This window comes from Pteropus alecto, unplaced genomic scaffold (genome assembly GCF_000325575.1).
Source record: "Pteropus alecto unplaced genomic scaffold, ASM32557v1 scaffold246, whole genome shotgun sequence".
Taxonomy (NCBI): Eukaryota; Metazoa; Chordata; class Mammalia; order Chiroptera; family Pteropodidae; genus Pteropus; species Pteropus alecto.
Window position 1 is genome coordinate 63153 of NW_006437742.1, and position 19142 is coordinate 82294.

Consider the following 19142-nt stretch of genomic DNA (forward strand, 5'->3'; position numbering starts at 1 on the left):
TGTTAAGAATAGGCCGGATAATTCTGATGTGTTTTGACTAAAAAGCTATAGAATAATTTTCATGCATTTTTGATCTCTCTTCACCTTCCTAACAAATATTTAAAAATATATTTCATGCTAGAAAACAAAACAAATATGCTTTAATAAAGGAACAAAGGCACAGTCTTTATTAGCGATTATGTATCTCAAAGGGTAATTTTAATTTATGGCAAGTGCTTAGAACAGAGCCTGGCACATAATAAGTGTTGTAAATGAATTATTATACAATTATTATCATTGTTACTGTCATTATTATTACCTTTAGAAACACAAAGCTAAATTAAAGTTCTCTGTTCTCAAAACTCACTTTTCAGTTAATCTTTCATTTAAAATGGTTTATATGGTTGTTCAGAGTTGAGATCTTTATAGTTGGGATCCGTTTAAGACTTAAGTGAAATGAAGTGAGACTATAAGGCAGTGAGATAGCTTTGTTCATGTAACACAAAATTAATATATAATTTCATTTACCCACATTCACTTTGCATAGAAGTAAGTACTTCAAAGCCATTTGTTCAAGACAATTAGAAAGAAGCACACAGAAATATAACCTGGACTTCACCTTTTTATAAATGAATTAATTTAAAAAGTGTGAAGTCTTCACATTTTATACACAGGAGTTATAAGCATTAGCATTTAGGAGGAAAATATAGTTTCTTATATGGTTTAGTCTAACTCTTAACCCACATATGCATTTTTTGCATTTTTCATTGCTACATCTGACATAGAATGCATAGTTTAAAATGACGTAAGGTGAAGAGTTCACTGATTTTTCCATTCCAGAGATAGGATAAAGTCAGCTCTAGTAGGGGTTGGGAGAATTGGTCAGGCAAATTAGTGATATTATGATAGCACTTGGTATTCAAAAGCAAGAGAAAAATCTGTAGTAATTACCTTTTGAAAATTTAGACGCTGTTATTAACATGAAGTGTAAGCTTCTTTTCAGTATACTACTGCCAGATACTCTTGTTATAAATTATAGGCGCTGAGAGCAAATTGTTTTTGTTGTATTGGACTTATTATAAATTACTAGAGTAAAATCTCCATATAGCAGAAATTTCTCTGTCACCATTGATGGGTCATTTATTTTAGGAAACATTCACACACACACACACCCAATTAGACATTTGTTGTAGAGGTATTTGACTTACCACAATTAAAGAGGACTTCATTCAATTAAAGTTAACTAAAGTTGTTGGCAATCATTATTCATTTACATTCATTCTAAGAGTGATGCTTCCAGGGTGAAAATTTCTGCTACTAGCAATACATCGCCTTTAAACAAGGATTAAGACTTTAATTGAGCACATTAGAATATCACACATGCATAAAAATTCAAACAAGATCTCTTGCTTTCTTTTCCTCTTCCTAATTGCCAAACATGAGCTAAAATACTTCCAAGTCATTGACAGGGAGCTGTTCTGGGAACACACTCAGGCTTGTTAGAGTGACCCCAAATTTTTTGTATTGGAATAGATGAGGGTAACAAGTATAGGGAGAAATAAGGAATACTGTGCGTGATTTAAAAGGGACTATTGTTAAAGTGTCGACACGTTGATGGAGGGAATGCTTTACAGTTGCATACTGCCTTATAATTTGCAAAGCACATTCACATTCATTATTTTATTGGGAGACAGCAGGCTGCAACTGAAGTTGGTGTTAAGAATTTTCCCGTGGTCAAAGAGGTAAGTGTCAGAGCTGAAAATCAAACCCATACCTCTGCTTTCAGTCCAGTGCTTCATCCAGCACACCACACTGTCCTTTAATTAGACGTTCAATCTGTTCTTTTCCTATTGATAAAAGATTATTATATTGGCAAGGATTGGGAAAAATTACAAGTTTTCTTGAATTTGGTAGCAGCAAATTTTGTTGTCAGTAGTTCATTCAGAGCGTTATCACTGTGAAGCATCTGCCAGAGTTTGGGTAATTTTCCTTACATTGTACTGTTTGCCATGACTCTTAGAATAAAAGAATTTGACCTGTACTGGAATTGAATGCTTTAAATCTGTTCTGGAGAAGATTTTGCTAATCTCTACTTCCCAAACACGAATACCATGTGTATCTATTTGGATCCTATGGATACACTGAAAGAAAGAAAAGTGAAATGAAGATGCATTCATTAAGCTTCCATTAATGGTAATTTCCTTAACTAAAGTTGGGTATTTTGGTTTTCCTAACAATCCATGGACATTTGTCAGTTATAACAAAAGTCTTTTAATTTCATTTTTTCCATGTGGATGAAATCTGATATTCTAATCTAAACCATCACAATGGGCAAAACAGGATAAAGTGAGATAGGTGGAAGAAAAAGCACTGTAGAAATAGATGCTCTTTATTTAAAAAGTAAACTTGTTTTTGGCAGTTAGGCAAATAGATTTTAGAAGCCTTGAAAATAAAATCCTCTCCTTGAGACACAAAAATCCTTGTTTAAAATTAAATTCATTTTGTTTAGCACATTTTTAATGCTTTAAGAGTGTGTAAAAATAACCCAGACATTTATTGGCAGTATTGGAAAGTAGCTTTTGTAAAATCCTTAATTAAACCCTGCAGTATGTTTTGGCTAAGAGGTGCTGCCAGGCTCTTAGATGGTTAGGATCATTTACTGGAAAATATTGCTTGGTCCTGAGTGAGAAATGAGAGATTAAAGGCTACCTTTTATAATAATGAAGTGAATATATTACAACACACTCAGTTTTACCACACTATCAAATTGCTGGTTTTAAAACTATTGATAAAATTGCCAAGATAATATGCTTGCCATATGAACTTAAAATATATTACCTAACAATTCGGCATTGGTTATTGGTTATGCAGCTACAGGTCTTACATTTCCATCTACTTTTAAAAATGTAGGCTAAACACTTGAGAAATAGAAATTCTTAAAGACTTTTTAAAAATGCAGATATGTACCTTATTTTTAGATTTGCCTTTTTTTAAAAAAAAAGTACCTTACAATTTATGGCTGAGTACTTAATTCCTTTTAGAATTAAAGGAAATTATATACTTAAATATTTATTTTGTGAAATGAGAAAGTTATTGCTATTTTTTCCCTTTCTAATTGGTTAGGATTGCATTGGCTGTATTATGTCTTAACCTCATGTGCCCTTTGTTGAACTCGTGTCCCTAATTTCAGGACAACATGCCCTTTCCTCATCTGCGGCTGAAAAAGTGAGGGTTAATTTGGGAGTCTCATAGAGGCCAGGGAGGACCTATTTCCCAGATGTTGCTTGCTCCTAGTTAACAGCCTACTTGGGCTTAGCTTGCAGGAACAGCCTTCTTTTCAGGGCTTCTTATTCTGTAGGTCCAAGGTTGTGCTGCTTGCTCTACTCTCACTTGCTGGCACAGCAGCAGCTGGGATGGTGTTTAAAGCTATTTTCATTGTTAGATTGACCACAGTATGTTTGATGCTAGTCAGACCTTCTGGATTTACTGAATATCCAATTCCCCATAAATTGTAGTCACTAGCTAAATTTCACAATTTATGTAATTTGCCTCTGTGTGATTACTAATTTTATACTTATAGACTTGAAACTTAGAATATCGATGAATTCTCTATTTCTAAATTCATCTTGAAAATTATTCACATATGCACCCAAGATGCCCTTGAAAGTCTGACCAATAAATGTGATTTTTAACTTCTGCTTTTTCATAAGTTGTGCCTTCAACCTTAAAGGCACACTAACACTGTCCTCACCCTCAGATTCCCACCCCCAATCCTATGAAACACTCCTTATTGTGGCTGCCACCCTGCCACCAATTATTTCAGTAGCTTGAGTTTAGGGGACACTGTTCCTATTGTCATGGCTAGAAGAAATATTTTCCTGAAGTCTAAATTGAAACTTCAAATATATCTTCCCACAGAAATGATTTTATAAGTGACAATTAGGCATAGTCAAAGTAATTCCCCTTGTTAGTTCAGGAACTGCATAGGTTTAATATAGGCATGTGTACACAAACCTATGAACCTATTCACCATTTATTTATAACATTGTTTCTATGGGATAATTTATTCCGAGTTTCAACTAACAATGAGCCTTGGAATATGTCTCTTTTGTAAACTGGAGATTGCCTGTATTAGAATTCTAGTAACTTGCATTCTTTAATTCTGTAGTAACTAGGCAGCAGAGTGAAGTGGGCCAAGTGTGTGTTTGGAGGTAGTGGGGAAGCTGACCTGAGATGAAAATCCTGTAGCCGATTCCTAGTTTGTATTTGAATAATCAAGACCAGAATGAACCTACATAAGTGGTCCAGGCGTGGCTAGTGAAGGGCAGGCATGAAACAATTGAACTGACCTTTAAGGAGTTGGAAGTTTACAAGTGTCATCCATTTACCTTACAGATTCTTTTGACTATTCTGTCACAAAACTGTTTCCTTCTTGAGGAGAAGCATATTTGATCTTCTGGTCATGAAGGAGACAATAATTTGGTATGATTGGCATTAGAAAGACTAGCAACAATTATTGCTAGTTTTTACCCTTGAAAGTCAGCACTTAAATTTTTATCAAGTCTTAGAGAATTGTCCTGCTGTACATTTATTTACAGGGCACAGAAAATGTGATGATCTGTTCTTATTGGGAAAGAAAAAACTACATATAAGCCAAAGGCAATGCTAAGCTAAATAATAAAATTATATTATTATAAATTTATCTTTGGGGTATATGTTTCCATTTCTCTTCATTTCCTTTAGCTTGTTTGCCTTCAAATGCTTTGTTTGGTTGCCCCTGTATATGTGATCACCAGTTATTTTCAGGGATAGCATGTGGACTAATAACTGTGAGGTATTTTGAAAAGAACTTGAAAAATATTTTTTGAGTTCTAGAAAAATTGGAGTTGAAAATATAACTAAGGCATTAAAATTGGGGAGAGTGGAAAAAGAATGAGCAAATAACTGGATGCAGTGTTATAGTTTTGGCTTCCTCTGAGCAGAGGAACCATTGCCGTTTTGGACTTCAAACTGTAATAGAGGCATGTTTATGATTCATATAAAGAGATCTGGAATGCCCTGGAGAAACTGACTTCTTGGCTCACTTTACAAATTTTCAGTGATATTGAATCCATGTGTGCTTTATTAGTATGTTAAAAATTAATGTTCAGGTTTATATCATTATACAAATTGAAACAAAAAAGTTTATTTGTTTCTGAGAAGAGAATGATACCTGCCAGCTTTGGGGACCTGGAGTAGGAAAATGTTTTGATCCATCAGAGTCCACTGAAGTTCCCTCTCCTACAAAGAAGAATACTTGAAGAGTATACCTTCCATTAAAGGGGCTGGAATTAACTTGTCATTAAAAAGATTTTTGATTAATCAGAAAGTAAGAATACCAATAAGGCAATTATTTGTAACCTGTCAGTATCAAGTGAAAATAATACATCAAAAACAGACCACATTATTAAAAGCATCACCATTTCCCTTTCAAGTGGTAAAATGATATCAAAACGAAGACAGAACTAAGATATGATTGTCAGCCCTTTGATATTCATTTTGCAGACTGTTTCTAAATTGCTTTTGTTTGCCACCTAGCAGGCTTCTGAGTTACTTCCTTTCTCTGTCCTCAGTGAATGCAAACTTGTTTTAATATTGGCCTAAGTAAAATAGGATTATAAAGGCAAATCTGTGGCTCAAGTTTCCATAACACTTTTCAAAAGCAAATTAAATTATTTTTGGATTATCTTGTTTTGAATAGCATTTTTCCTTTCTACTAGCATGGTTAATAAAGAGTTGACAAGTATATTTTGTAAAGTAAACTTGAAATCACACCATTATTTGCTAGCGTTTGGTATGCTATCAAGCATTCACTCTATACTAGTGTGGGTGTTATAGGAAAGCAATTGAAATATGAGTCAAATTTTTAGTAGAGCCTCTGTAATTTAAAAAAAGTAAAGAAAAACAACTAATAACAAAAAATGCTCCTAATTAAGGCTTAGTATAATGTTGATGGAGCTTAATGTGTATCTATGAAATGTAGCGTATTATATAGGTTAGTAAGAAATCTCCTTGTATGAATATATTTTTATGTTAAAACAAAGTAGCAAACTAAATTAGGAGAGATACCATTCTAATCTTAAATTTCTGTTGGAAACTTATAGCCGATAGTATCTACAAAATTCTATAATGCTAGTCTAGTCTAATTTTGCAGCAGATAATTGAGTTGCTAATATGCACTCTCATGGTTAACTATGGCTATCATAGACACCTTTTATCCCGTGTAAACTTGATTGATACATAGAATCTACAATTTTCTAAGCCCACTGCTGACAGGAAAGCTCAATATCTTTACTAAGCTAGTGTGTTTATTTTGTAAACCTTTTAATGTGAAGGAATGGCCCTACACAACAAATTATGATTAATAGCCACAAATAGGTGATAGGGAAATGGAGACCTTTGGTGCTTCATCCAGCTTCAAGTCTGTTACATGTTTAAAACCTCTGATGGAAGAATGAATAATCAAAATGTATACTATATACTGCTGGTTTAATATAAGATCTAGTACTCAAAACATACTCTGGGGGGTGCTTTTCATACGTTCTGTTAGGATGGCTGTAATGAAAAAATACTCGGTACTTTGATGTGACTTGATCTTAAAGTAACACTAGCATCCCATAACCCATTTACTGACCATTTGTCCCCATCCCTTCTCCAGTCCAGCACCTTCTTCACTGTACTAGATCCCCTTCCTCTGCCCCACTCCCGATTATGCACCCTCTCAATAAACAGAATTCCAAGAGAGTAATACCAGAACTTCTTTTCATTAGACAGATGGGGATTTCAATCAAATCTCCCTTGCAGGTATAACTTTGTTCTTTTAGAGGAAATCCAGTGATCTAGTCTGGAGACTATCACTAAGGCTGCGCTTAAATCCTTTGACATGTGCCACATAATCTGGTGAAGGCATAATCAAGCATGTAGGAGAAGAAGAAAAATGATCTTTGTCTGCCCAATGCCTGGCTCATTTCCTAGCCCAGTTGGTAGGAAGTAAAACAGTGCATACACATACAAAGCTGCTACCCACCAGATATGTCAGAGTAGCAGCCTGAGGGCAAAAAGAGTACCCGCCCTTTGTATCTCTGCTGGGCTTGTGCTGGTGTTTGTCTCAGGTAGCTGGCAGAGTTAGGTATTTCTGTTCCAATGCAGTCTCCTCAATATGGCTCTCAAAAACTACTAGTTCAATTTTGATTTTGTTACGTTTTGCTTTGGACAGGTGGGGGTGAAAGTGTTTCACACTTTAATTCTACAAATAACATTTGTCGTCTTTTTTTTCTAGAGTGATTATATTGCCACAAACACATTTTAGAAGAAAAGTGATGCTTATGGAATTTCATCTTTGTCTACCCCAGATCTGCCTAAAAGAGAAAATTCAGAGGCTTCTGAATAGAAAGCAGACTGAATTTCTAAAAGCCTACAGGTGGATGCTGGCAGTTAAATGATCATTAATACAGATCATTCGTACTGCTGCCTTATGGATCCGGCGAACTTGAATTAAGAAATTTACACTGTACTTTGTTTTCGTTTTCTGGTTTTCCTCTCCAACCTGTTTCTTAGAAAGGAAAAAAAAAAATACTATAAAAGTGAGCATCTCATAACTCTTTCTCTCTTTACAAAAATGTTATTTACATATGTGTAACTGTGGCCAATATCAATTTTACTGATGTGTAATACTTAGATTTAGTTTTGAAGTTGAAAATTCTTTAAACAAGAGCAGATAAAGAAAAGTTATGTTCATGAGAAGGTAGGTATGATCTGGAATCTTTTTTTTCTGAGTAGTATGTATACAAAACATTTCTTGATCAAAGAATTAAATGTCAATCGAACTGATATTTTCATGGGACAGTTCCAATATTTTAAAGTCAAGAACAAAGGGCATATTATCTCAGTTTTTGCTCATTGGCAAAACTGCAGCATTCTGTCCATATTAAATGTCAACTAAATTGATACCTTGGTTGAGCATGTCCAAAATATGAAATGCAGAACTGAGGAATAGATTATCTATGTGTTCATATACAACACTATGATGTCTGCTTGCAAATCAATTGAGCATTTCCAAAACCACCTTTTTTATTTTGCAACTTACATTTTCTCCCTAAAAATTGTTCAGAAGTCTCCTCACAATGCCCCTCTCTGCCTCCCTGGGCCTCCCTGCTTTCACCCTCCATTCTCCCCCTCTTTCTGGCTCTCTCCTTGACAGACACTATCCCTCCTATGCCCAGGGCTCCTATAAATAGATCAGTTTCCCATATTCAAGAAATTAGTATTTGCGTATCAATCAATATTCTGACTAAATCTTAAGCCAAAAGGAACCTCTTATAAGGCCTTGTTTCCATTTGGATAATAAGCCTATGTAAGATGTACCAAATTTTTTAAAAAATCAGAGCAAGCCCTCCTCCTGTTTTTGCTTGCCTCTGATGGAAACTGAATTAAGATTTTAGGAACCTGGACCTTTGAGAACATGACACTAACAGGTGGTGATCACAAAGGATAGGTACAAAGGTCTTGAAGCTTGCTTAGAGCTTTGTTACGTGGTGGCACACAATTTATGACTTGTACCATCACTGGCAAACCTCATCATCTCACAGATGGGTATGAATGTCTGTAGAAGTGTACAAGTGCTAGTGTGTGTGTGCACATGTTTATGTGTATGCACAGCCTTGTGTACCTGTGTACAAGTGATTGTAGATGTACCTGTTGTATGTAACTGTTAAAAAAAATTGCTTTGCATTTAATGTGCAACTTTGAAGTAGTGTAATATTTACCTAAAGTTTTTTACCACTCGGTTTGAAGTCTTTGAATGTGTACATCTATCTTCAAGCAGGCTTATAGTACATGTTGCTAAACTAACTTTTCTGAAAAACCGAGTTGACTTCTGTTATTTTTCCTTGCCTATCAACCAAAAGGATGGGGGTCTCTTTTTTTCCCCCTGGTGAGTGGCACTGAGGAGAGGATATGGCTGCAGTACCAATCACTATTCTAGTTACTGGTCACTGCTAGGGCATCGATTTCATCAGTTCCTTCAGACTCTTCTCTTTTTCCAACCTAATCAAATAATGCAGTATGGCTTTTGTTCATCATGATAACAATGCACTCTTTTAGGCAGCTGTTTTTCAAGCTTTCTGTCACCATTTTATTTTCAAGTAAGTCAAGTCATAATCGTTCAGAATTGTGGAAAAGAAAAGATTATTTGGTGGAAAATGCTATATTGCTTATTTGCATATTAGGTTCAGGGGCTGCCAGCAGACAGAGTACTCCGCAAATGTAATACTTGCTGAATAAATGAATGGGAAACCTCATACACAACAGTACATACAAATAGTAACAGGTACAGCATAACAAATATGCAATCTTTTTGACACTACTCCTTAGTTTACAGACATAACTAATTTATTCAGTATTGTGCTGGAAGAATCTTTTTAGAATATGTGAACCAACACATTACCTTCCAGCTACCAGTTTATGCTGCTGTTAAGAAAAAACAATGATGGAACGATTTTTTGTGACCTACATTTAATTTGATATCAGCCATAGTCACTTGGTCAGTAAAAACTAAAATTTTACAGTTCCAATAGTTAATTTCATTTGCTATTTCTGCTTCACAGATCTGCTTTGAGTTGCTCTGGTTTTGTCTTCCTCTGTAAATACTCTTATACTCTCTTTTCTTTGTAAACATCTTGTTTGCAATTTTGGAAGACAACCTTGCAACTATGTATAGTGTTTATATATATTTCAGACTTGCCTTTCCATAGAGCTACTTGCAATAAATGTGTTCATGAAAGTTATTTGCGTGGAGACTCATTTTTTTCTTAAGAGTGTTGTCTCTACTTCATTATAAATATATTTTTCTGCTCTGTGGTAGAATTGACTGCATTTTTCTTTTCAGAATTGCAGTTTGGATAATTTAGGGTTTAGATTAAAGTACTATGCCTAGAAACATGAGGCTTTTTAATAGAGTTAACATATCAACTCTTGATTCTCCAAATGCGGAAGTGGTACTAGTAAATTTACCTACCTGAGTTTTTGTGTCAATCATGATAATGTATGAATCTTATATTGAAGTGGCTACTCAGTAAGGTTAAGGTAACCATTTACAGTTTTCTTTTGAGTCTCCTTACCTTGTCACTTACTTTTGCCTCTTAAATGATTCGATTTTCATTTACTTATTTTTAACCTCTGTGAAGGCAAATATGAGTACATGAAAAATACACCAATGAACAGACAAAACATTTTTGCATTGATGGAATATAGAAGGATGAATGGATTAGATATCAATAATATATTAGCAAATTATATTGTCAGCCTTATCAGAAACCAAAGGTTTAAAGGAATACTAAAAAAGCAATTGCTTTCCTGAGTCTTTTCTTTACCCAATCACCATTGCCACACAGAAAGGCAGTGACAGTAAATATGACTTTGGGACCAATGCTTGCCCAGTGATTAATCGGTGGGAAGAGGGAAGGGATCTGTGGAGTCAGATGGGCCACAGGGTAGGGAGGCAGTTTCTACATCATGAGCATAATCCACAAGCTATATGGATTGCGTATTTGAAGACAAACAAGTTTATTGTGCAGCTTGACTTTATTTGATGCACCCGAAAAGTTGTGTGTAAAACAGTATCACAATGAGAAGGTGTGGTTAGACTGTCTTTATCATCAGACACTGTCCACAACCACACAGATCATCTTAGAATTTTTACAATTAAAATGTGTGCACCAACCTCCCATGAAGTTGAAAATGCACATATAACTTTTGACTCCCTCAAAATTTAACTACTAATAGACTAACATTGACCGAAGCCTCACTGATAACATAAACCATTGATTAACACACCTTTTGTAGTATATATATTATATACTGTGTTCTCACAATAAAACGAGAGAAAAACTAATGTCATTAAAATCGTAAGGAAAATACATTTTCAGTATTTATTGATAAAAATCTGTGTATAAGTGGACCTGTTCAGTTTAAACCCATGTTGTTCAATGGTCAACTGTATATGCATGTGTGTGTGTGTGTGTGTGTGTGTGTGTGTGTATCATCCTATATTATATATGTATAGATATATATCTATATATATATCTATCATCCTAAATTTAAGGGAGGCAATATTTGTCAGAGTATCACCCAAATATATTTTTTCATACCAAACAGCCCTTCAAAGACAAATAAGCATATATATGCTTATCAGGTTACATGATCTTTGTATATATCATTTGATGACTCACACCTTAATGGGACTTGAATTCCTGGAACAGTACACATAGTCAGTGTGCCTGCTACAACAATCAGCAGAACTCACTAGCTGGAAAGATCCATACTGAAGAGTACATGAACAGAACTTCAGCTTCTCCACTCCCCTAGTTTCATACATAGTAACCACATGCTCACTATAGAATGTGAATGGGTACTGTTTCTTTAAAGCATAAAACCTATAAAGAAGACTTGTCAGGTAAAGTATGACTAAGTACACACTAGTTAAGCACCCTAGTGACTGCTTAGAAAAATATCCCTAGGTGCTAATTGACCCCAAAAGGCATCTTGGAAATGTACCAAAATGCTTTTTTAAAAAAAAAATGTTTTGAAAACAAAACTGCCCAAAGGCTGAACCTGGGTAATATGAGTATGAAAATTTGTATAGATAAGCCAGATCAGGGATCTTAAATTATAAAATATGCAAAAGAGAAATTATGAAAAATTAATTCACAGAATGAAGTTGAACTGTATTTTGTTTTAGAAAAAAAAATCATTTTCCTTCCAAGACATGCATGTTCATGGATGCTGGTTTTCAGGCAGCAACCTTAAGTCCCAGTTTGCTGCTTAAATGTACTTCAGAGATAAGAAATGCAAGTGAGCTGTACAAAATGAGACAACTTCCCTCCTGTTTCTTGTGCATGATAAATGCTAAAGCAATTAGGAACCACTGTTGCATGCTACACTGGAATTTGTCAGTAGCATCAGTGCTGCACTGTGGGAATGGGGAAAGCTTACATAGAATAAAGTCCTGGGAATTTAGGAGGAGATCACTGATTTAACTTAAACATTTGGGTTCATAGAAATGGACTAGAAGCAATTGATCCCCTTCCTAACTTTTCAATCTCAGAATATCCATTAGAGGGTCTTCTATTTTACTGGCAGTAATCTGAATTAGCATTTCAATAAAAATGGCAAGGAAATATTGAAATGGAAAGTAGGTTGTCTACAGAAAAGTGTGAATCTTATAGTTTATTCTACATTTCCACACTTGTAACCCCCAAGAAGGTTCTCAACATTTGTGTAGTTTCTGCGGCATTTTCAGGGAATTGAATGCGTGTAGGCCATTTAAAATATATCCATGCTCAGATTTTTGTTATTGTTTTATTTTAATTTTCGGAAGACGTTTAGGAACTATCTGCCTAACTTTGCTTTTTTTTTTATTCTTTTTTTTTCCCCTCTTTATGATTATGCTCATTTAAGGAAGACAGGCAGTATCGGAGGTGGTGCTTACTGCTTAGCATTATAACTAAACATATGACATTACTTACAGAGGAGATATAACTCATGTCGGATATAGAGACTGCAAAAAAACTTTTTTTTTTTAGACTACCATGTCTTTTGGTGGGAGTGTGACAATGACACTTGGTTAACATTTTAGTTGTCAAAGGTTCTAGTTGTCAAGGGTTTAGTTGTCAAGGGTTCTAGTTAGATTTCTTTTTAATTTTTATTTTTCCATTAGAATTGAGAAGCAATATTATTTTATGTTAGTTTCAGGCGTAAGACATACTGGTTAGACATTTATATAATTTACGAAGTGATCCTCGCTGTTAGTCTAGTACCCATCTGGCACCATACATAGTTATTACAATATTGTTGACTATATTTCTTATGCTGACATTACATATCTGTGACTACCGGAATATAACTCACCAATAAAACAATGAAATATTACTATTTGCAACAACATGGATGAATCTAGAGGGTATTATGCTAAGTGAAATAAATCAATACTATATGATTTCAGAGAAAGATAAATACTATATGATTTCACTTATATGTGGAACCTAAGGAACAAAATAAATGAACAAATAAAATGAAAATAGACTCATAGATATAGTTTGTTTTTTTAACACTGTAGAAAACTGTAGCAGACTCTTGGTTTTTGTAGAGTTGATATTCTGGAATTGGGTTTAGAACTACAAGGAATATTAGACATGGTGTAGACCAGGCCCTATCGCCCTTTCAAACACTTCTCTATTCATCTACTTTTCTTCCTTGGAGATTTTTAAAAATACATACATAAGTATTTTAGAGGCTTGAGGTAAATTTCTAAATTTATTTTTATGATTTAATTCTAGTTGACATACAATATTAGTTTCAGGTGTACAACATAGTGATTAGACATTTATATCACTTTCAAAGCAATCACCCAATAAATCTAGTACCCATCTGACACCATATATAGTTATTACAATATTACTGATCACATTTCTTATGTATAAGTTACATCTCCATGACTATTTTTTAACTATCAATTTGTACTTGATAACTTTCTCTTTTTCACCCATAGCCTAACACTCCTCCCATCTGGCAACCATCAAAATGTTCTCTGTATCTATGTTTGTTTCTGTTTTGTTTGTTTATTTTTATTCTGTTCTTTAATTTCTACACATAAGTGAAAACATGTAGCATTTGTCTTTCTTCTTCTGACTTATTCCACTCAGCACAATATCCTCTAGGTCCATCCACGTTCTTGCAGATGGCAAGATTTCATTCTATTTTTTATAGCTGAGTAATATTCCATTGCATATATGTACCACCTCTTCTTTATCCATTCATCTGTTGATGGACACCCAGGTTGCTTCTATAGCTTGGTTATTGTAAATAATGCTTCAATGAACATGTGTATTCATTCATCTGTCCCTTTGAACTAGTGTTTTGGATTTCTTCAGATAAATACTCAGAAGTAGGATTACTGGGGCCTCCTTTGTCTCTTTGTTTTAATGTCTATCTTGTCTGGTATAAGTGTTGCTACCCCAGGTTTGTTTTTATTTTTTAATTTACAATTTCATGAAATATATTTTTTCATCCCTTTACTTTCAGTTTATGTGTGTTTTTCAAACTGAAATGAGTCTTCTGTAGTAAGCATAGGTAAAAGTCTTGTTTCTTATTCATTCGACTACCCTATCTTTTGGTTGGAGCATTTAATCTATTTATTTTTAAAGTAATTGCTGATAGATATATAATTATTGCCATTTTATTATTCATATTTTTTATCTTTTCTTCTTCTTCTTCTTTAATAAGTCTAACATTTCTTGTAATACCGGATTGGTGCTGATGAACTCCTTTAGCTTGTCCTTGTCTGGGAAGCTCTTTATCTGTCCTTTGATTCTAAATGATAGCTTTGCTGGGTAGAGTAATCTTGTTTGTAGGTCATTGCTCTTTATCATTTTAAATATTTCATGCCAAACCCTTCCAGTCTGCAAAGTTGCTGTTGAGAAATCAACTGACAGTCTTATGGTAGTTCCTTGTAGGTAACTAACTGCTTTTCTCTTGCTGCTTAAGATTCTCTCGTTGTCTTTAATCTTTGGCATTTTAATGACGATGTAAGCTATGGTGTGGGCCTCTTTAGGTTCACCTTGTTAGGAACTCTGTGCTTCCTGGGCTTGTATGTATATTTCCTTCACCAGGTTAGGAAAGTTTTCCATCATTATTTTTCAAATAGGTTTTCAATTTCTTGTCTCTCTCTTCTTCTGGTACCCCTATGGTGTGAATGTTGATATGCTTGATGTTGTCCAAGAGGCCCCTAAAAATATCCTTATATTTTTGGATTCTTTTTTCTTGTTACTGTTCTGATCGGGTGCTTTCTGCTACCTTATATTTTAAATTGTTGATTTGATCCTCCACTTAATCTAATCTGTTGATTCTTCTAATGTATTCTTCATTTCAGTTATTGTATTCTTTATTTCTGACTGATTCTTTTTCATTTCTTTTCTATCTCCATTTATGTTTTTTTTTTATCTCTTTGTTAAAGTTCTGAGTTCATCTACTCTTCCCCTAAGTTCATTGAGTATCCTTATAACCAGTGTTTTGAACTCTGCATAGGTAGATTGTATGTCTCCATTTTGTTTAGTTCTTTCTCTGGAGATTTGCTCTGTTCTTTCACTTGGGACATGTTTCTTTGTCTTCCCATTTTTCTGCCTCTCTGTGTTTGTTTCTTTTTATTAGGTAGGACTGCTATGTCTCTCGGTCTTAGTAGAGTGGCCTTATAAGTTGGTGTTCTGTGGGGCCCAGTGGTACAGTTTCCCTAGTTACCTGAGCTAGGTGTTCAGGTGTGTCCCTTATGTAGGTAGTGTGTGCACTCCTGTTGTAGTTGAGACTTGGTTGCTGTTTGCATATCAATGGGAGCGTTTGACCATTAGGCTGATTGGTTGTAAGGACTGGCCGATAACAACAGTGGAGGAGCTGTTGTGCAGGGGCTAACTCTAAAGAGCAAGATTAGCTTTAACAGGGCTCTGGTGCTTGCCCTGTCTGCCCTTTGGGTGTATCATCCTCAGATACGGCCTCAGGTGGTGCTCTGGCTCAGACCGAAGCCAGCCACTGGGCATGCAGGCCTGGGCCTCCTGTGAGGGACCCTGCCACAGGCCATTTTAGCTGCAGCATGTGTCCTGCCTTAGACCACTTGGCATGAAACACCAGGGAATCCTCAGATGGCTGATGCCCACGCTGGGCTTAGAAGTGCTTCTAGAGATCAAGCAAAAAGCAGGCTGGCTACCGCTAGTGCTGGGATTGGGACTGCTCAGCAAGAGGTATGGGACATGCCAAGGCCAAATACTGCTTGTGTACGTTTTATGAATCTTTGAGAGATTTGAAGGAAGTCTGCAGCATGAGCCAAGACAGGCTGTTTATATGGAAAAGCCCCTGGAAACAACTTAGGTTGGCCCTCAATTTTAGTGGGGTGAAATCTCAGAGAATCACCAGGGCAAGGCGACCAAAGTTAGCCAGGTTGTTGGAGACTCAGACTTGGTGGCCTCCTGCGTCTGCATGCCAGGAGTAGGGAGGGTTTAAAAAGAAACAACGGATTCTGCCAAAACTTTTGTCTTGTAGAAAGCGGCTTCTATAGCCTTTATCCTAAAGCTGCACAATTCAGTTCCTATCATGTTCCCGGTGCCACACGATCTGCTTCCCCAGTGCTGGAGCTCAGAACGAGTGAGTCTGTCAGTGAGTAAGTCTGCACATGAGCTCCTTAAGAGGAATGTCTGGGACTCCAGGGACCCTATATATCACTCAGCCTCAATATCTGCTGGTTTTCACAGTTAGAAGTTGTGGAGACTTCTCTTCCCAGCACTAGAACTCTGGACTGGGGAACCTGTTGTGGGTCTGAGACCTCTTGCTCTTCTGGTGGGAACTTTGCAGATGAGATATCCCTCTCAAATTTTATTTTATTTTATTTTTTTCAATAAATAATTTATTTTTTATGGTGACATTGGTTAATGAAATTCAATAAGTTTCAGCTGTACACTTTAACAGTGAGGCATATATATGTTTACACTATGTGTTCACCTCCCATAGTTAGATTTCATTCTGTCACCACATATTTGATCCCCTTTACACCGTCTAACTCCCCCCTCCCATCTATCCACTATTAACCACGAGTATATTGTCTATGACCATGAGTCTCTGTTTCACTGTCCTGTGCATTTGTTGCTATTTAGGTTTATCGCACACATAAGTGATAGAACGTGATTTTCAACTTTTTCTGTCTTGCTTATTTCGTTTAGCATGAATATCTCAAGGTCCATTCATGTTGTTGCAAATGATAATATTTCAAATGTTCTTAGGCGTGAGTAATATTCCATTGTATATATGTACCACGGCTTCTTTATACAATCATCTATCATAGGACACTTCAGTTGCTTCCATGTCCTGGCCACTGTGAATAATGCTGCTATGAACATCGGTGTGCAAATATCTTTTCAGATATGGGCTTTTAAGACTTTGGCATAAATATCCAATAGAGGGATGGCTGAATCACAGGGTAGATCAATCCCTAGTTTTTTGAGGAAACTCCATAATGTTTTCCACAGTGGCTATACCAATGTGCAGTACCACCAGCAATGTATGAGGGGTCCTTTTTCTCCGCATCCTCTCCAACATGTTATTATTTTTTCTGTTGATTATAGCTATTCTAACAGGTGTGAGATGGTATCTCATTGTGGTTTTGATTTGCATTTCCTTAACAGCTAGCGATGTTGAACATATTTTCAAAAATTTGTTGGCCATTTGTATGTCCTCTAGGGAGAAGGGTCTGTTCAGGTCCTCTGCCCATTTATTGATCGGGTCATTTGTTTTTTTGTTGTTATTGAGTTGTATGAGTTCTTTGTATATTTTGGATATTAGGCTCTTCTTGGAGGCATTGCCTGGAAATATATTTTCCCATTTGGATGGTTGTCTCTTTACTTTGTTGATGATTTCTTTTGCTGAGCAGAAGCTTTTTAGTTTGATGTAAACCAATTCATTTATTTTAGCTTTTACTTCCCTTGTTTTTGAGGTCTAATTCATAAAATCCTCTTTAAGTCCAAGGTCCTGGAGTTTATTTCCTATGTTTTCTCCTACGCATTTTACTGTTTGATGTCTTATATTCAGGTCCTTAATCCATTTTGAGTTCACTTTGGTGTGCAGTAACAGACAACAGTCTAGTTTCATTTTTTTGCAGATTGAATTCTAGTTTTCCCTGCACCATTTATTGAACAGGCTTTCCTTTTTCCACTGTATGTTTTTAGCTTTTTTGTCAAAAATGATTTGCCCATATAAATATGAGTTTATTTCTGGACTCTCCATTCTGTTCTACTGGCCCGTGTGTCTGTTTTTCTGCCAATACCATGCCATTTTGATTACTGTTGCTTTGTAGTATAATTTGAAGTCGAGCAGAGTGATGCCTCCAGCCTCGTTCTTTTTTGTCAGGATGGCCTTGGTAATTTATGGTCTTTTGTGCTTCCATACAAATCTGTTGATTTTTTGTTTTATATAGAAAAAAATGCCAATAAGATTTTGATGGGGATTGCATTAAATCTATATAAAGCTTTAGATAACATGGTGATTTTAACTATGGTGATTCTTTCAATCCAATAACATTGAATATCTTTCCATTTCTTTGTATCGTCTTCGATTTCTTTTCATAGGGTCCTGTAGTTTTCATTATATAGATCCTTCACATGTTTCCTTAGATTTATTCCTGGGTATTTTATTCTTTTTGTTGTAATTGCAAAAGGAATTATATTTCCACTTATTTTTATAACACTTCATTATTATAGTATAGGAACGTAATGGATATTTGAAAGTTGATTTTATATCCAGAAACTTTACTGTATTTGCTTATTGCTCCAGAAAGGAGTGGAATCATATATTCAAACTATTAAGTGAAAGGAACTATCAGCTAAGAATAATGTATACAGGAAAGCTCTCTTTGAGATATGAGGGAGAAATAAAGTCCTTTCCAATAATATAAAAATTGAGAGAATTCTCCACTACAAGGCCTGAACTACAGGAAATACTGAAAGGGATCAGCATTTACAAAAAAATACATAATTAGGAGTAAAGTAACTATCAGGGAAGTAGAAGCAGTGAAGTGCAACCCTCAATAAGAACAAGGCATTATAAGCTTAAATAATAAGAAGAGAATTGCTATAGCAAGATAGTAATGAATGTTAACCATACATAGAGACAAATTGAGAAAACAATGACTGAAAAAGGGAGGATTCAAAGGCTCAAATTCACAAAGGGGAATAGAGATAAGGCACCACAGAAGAAAATGAAAGACTGTATATATACAATTATACTTTACATATTTGTAATGGTAACCAGACAACAAAGATTCAGAGCTAAAGGATATAACATAAAACAAAAAGAACCAGAGGGACAACCCACAAAAGCCAAGCAAAACAAAGAAAACAGAAACACGAGGACAAGTAATCAATGGAAACACTGAGCTACTAGAAAGTAAAACATAAAATGTTTATGAGAAGACCACATATTTCAATAATCACCCTAAATGTAAGTGGAATGAACTCACCAATAAAAAGGCACAGAGTTGCAGATTGAATCAAAAAACAAAACCCAACCATATGCTGCCTCCAGGAGACACATCT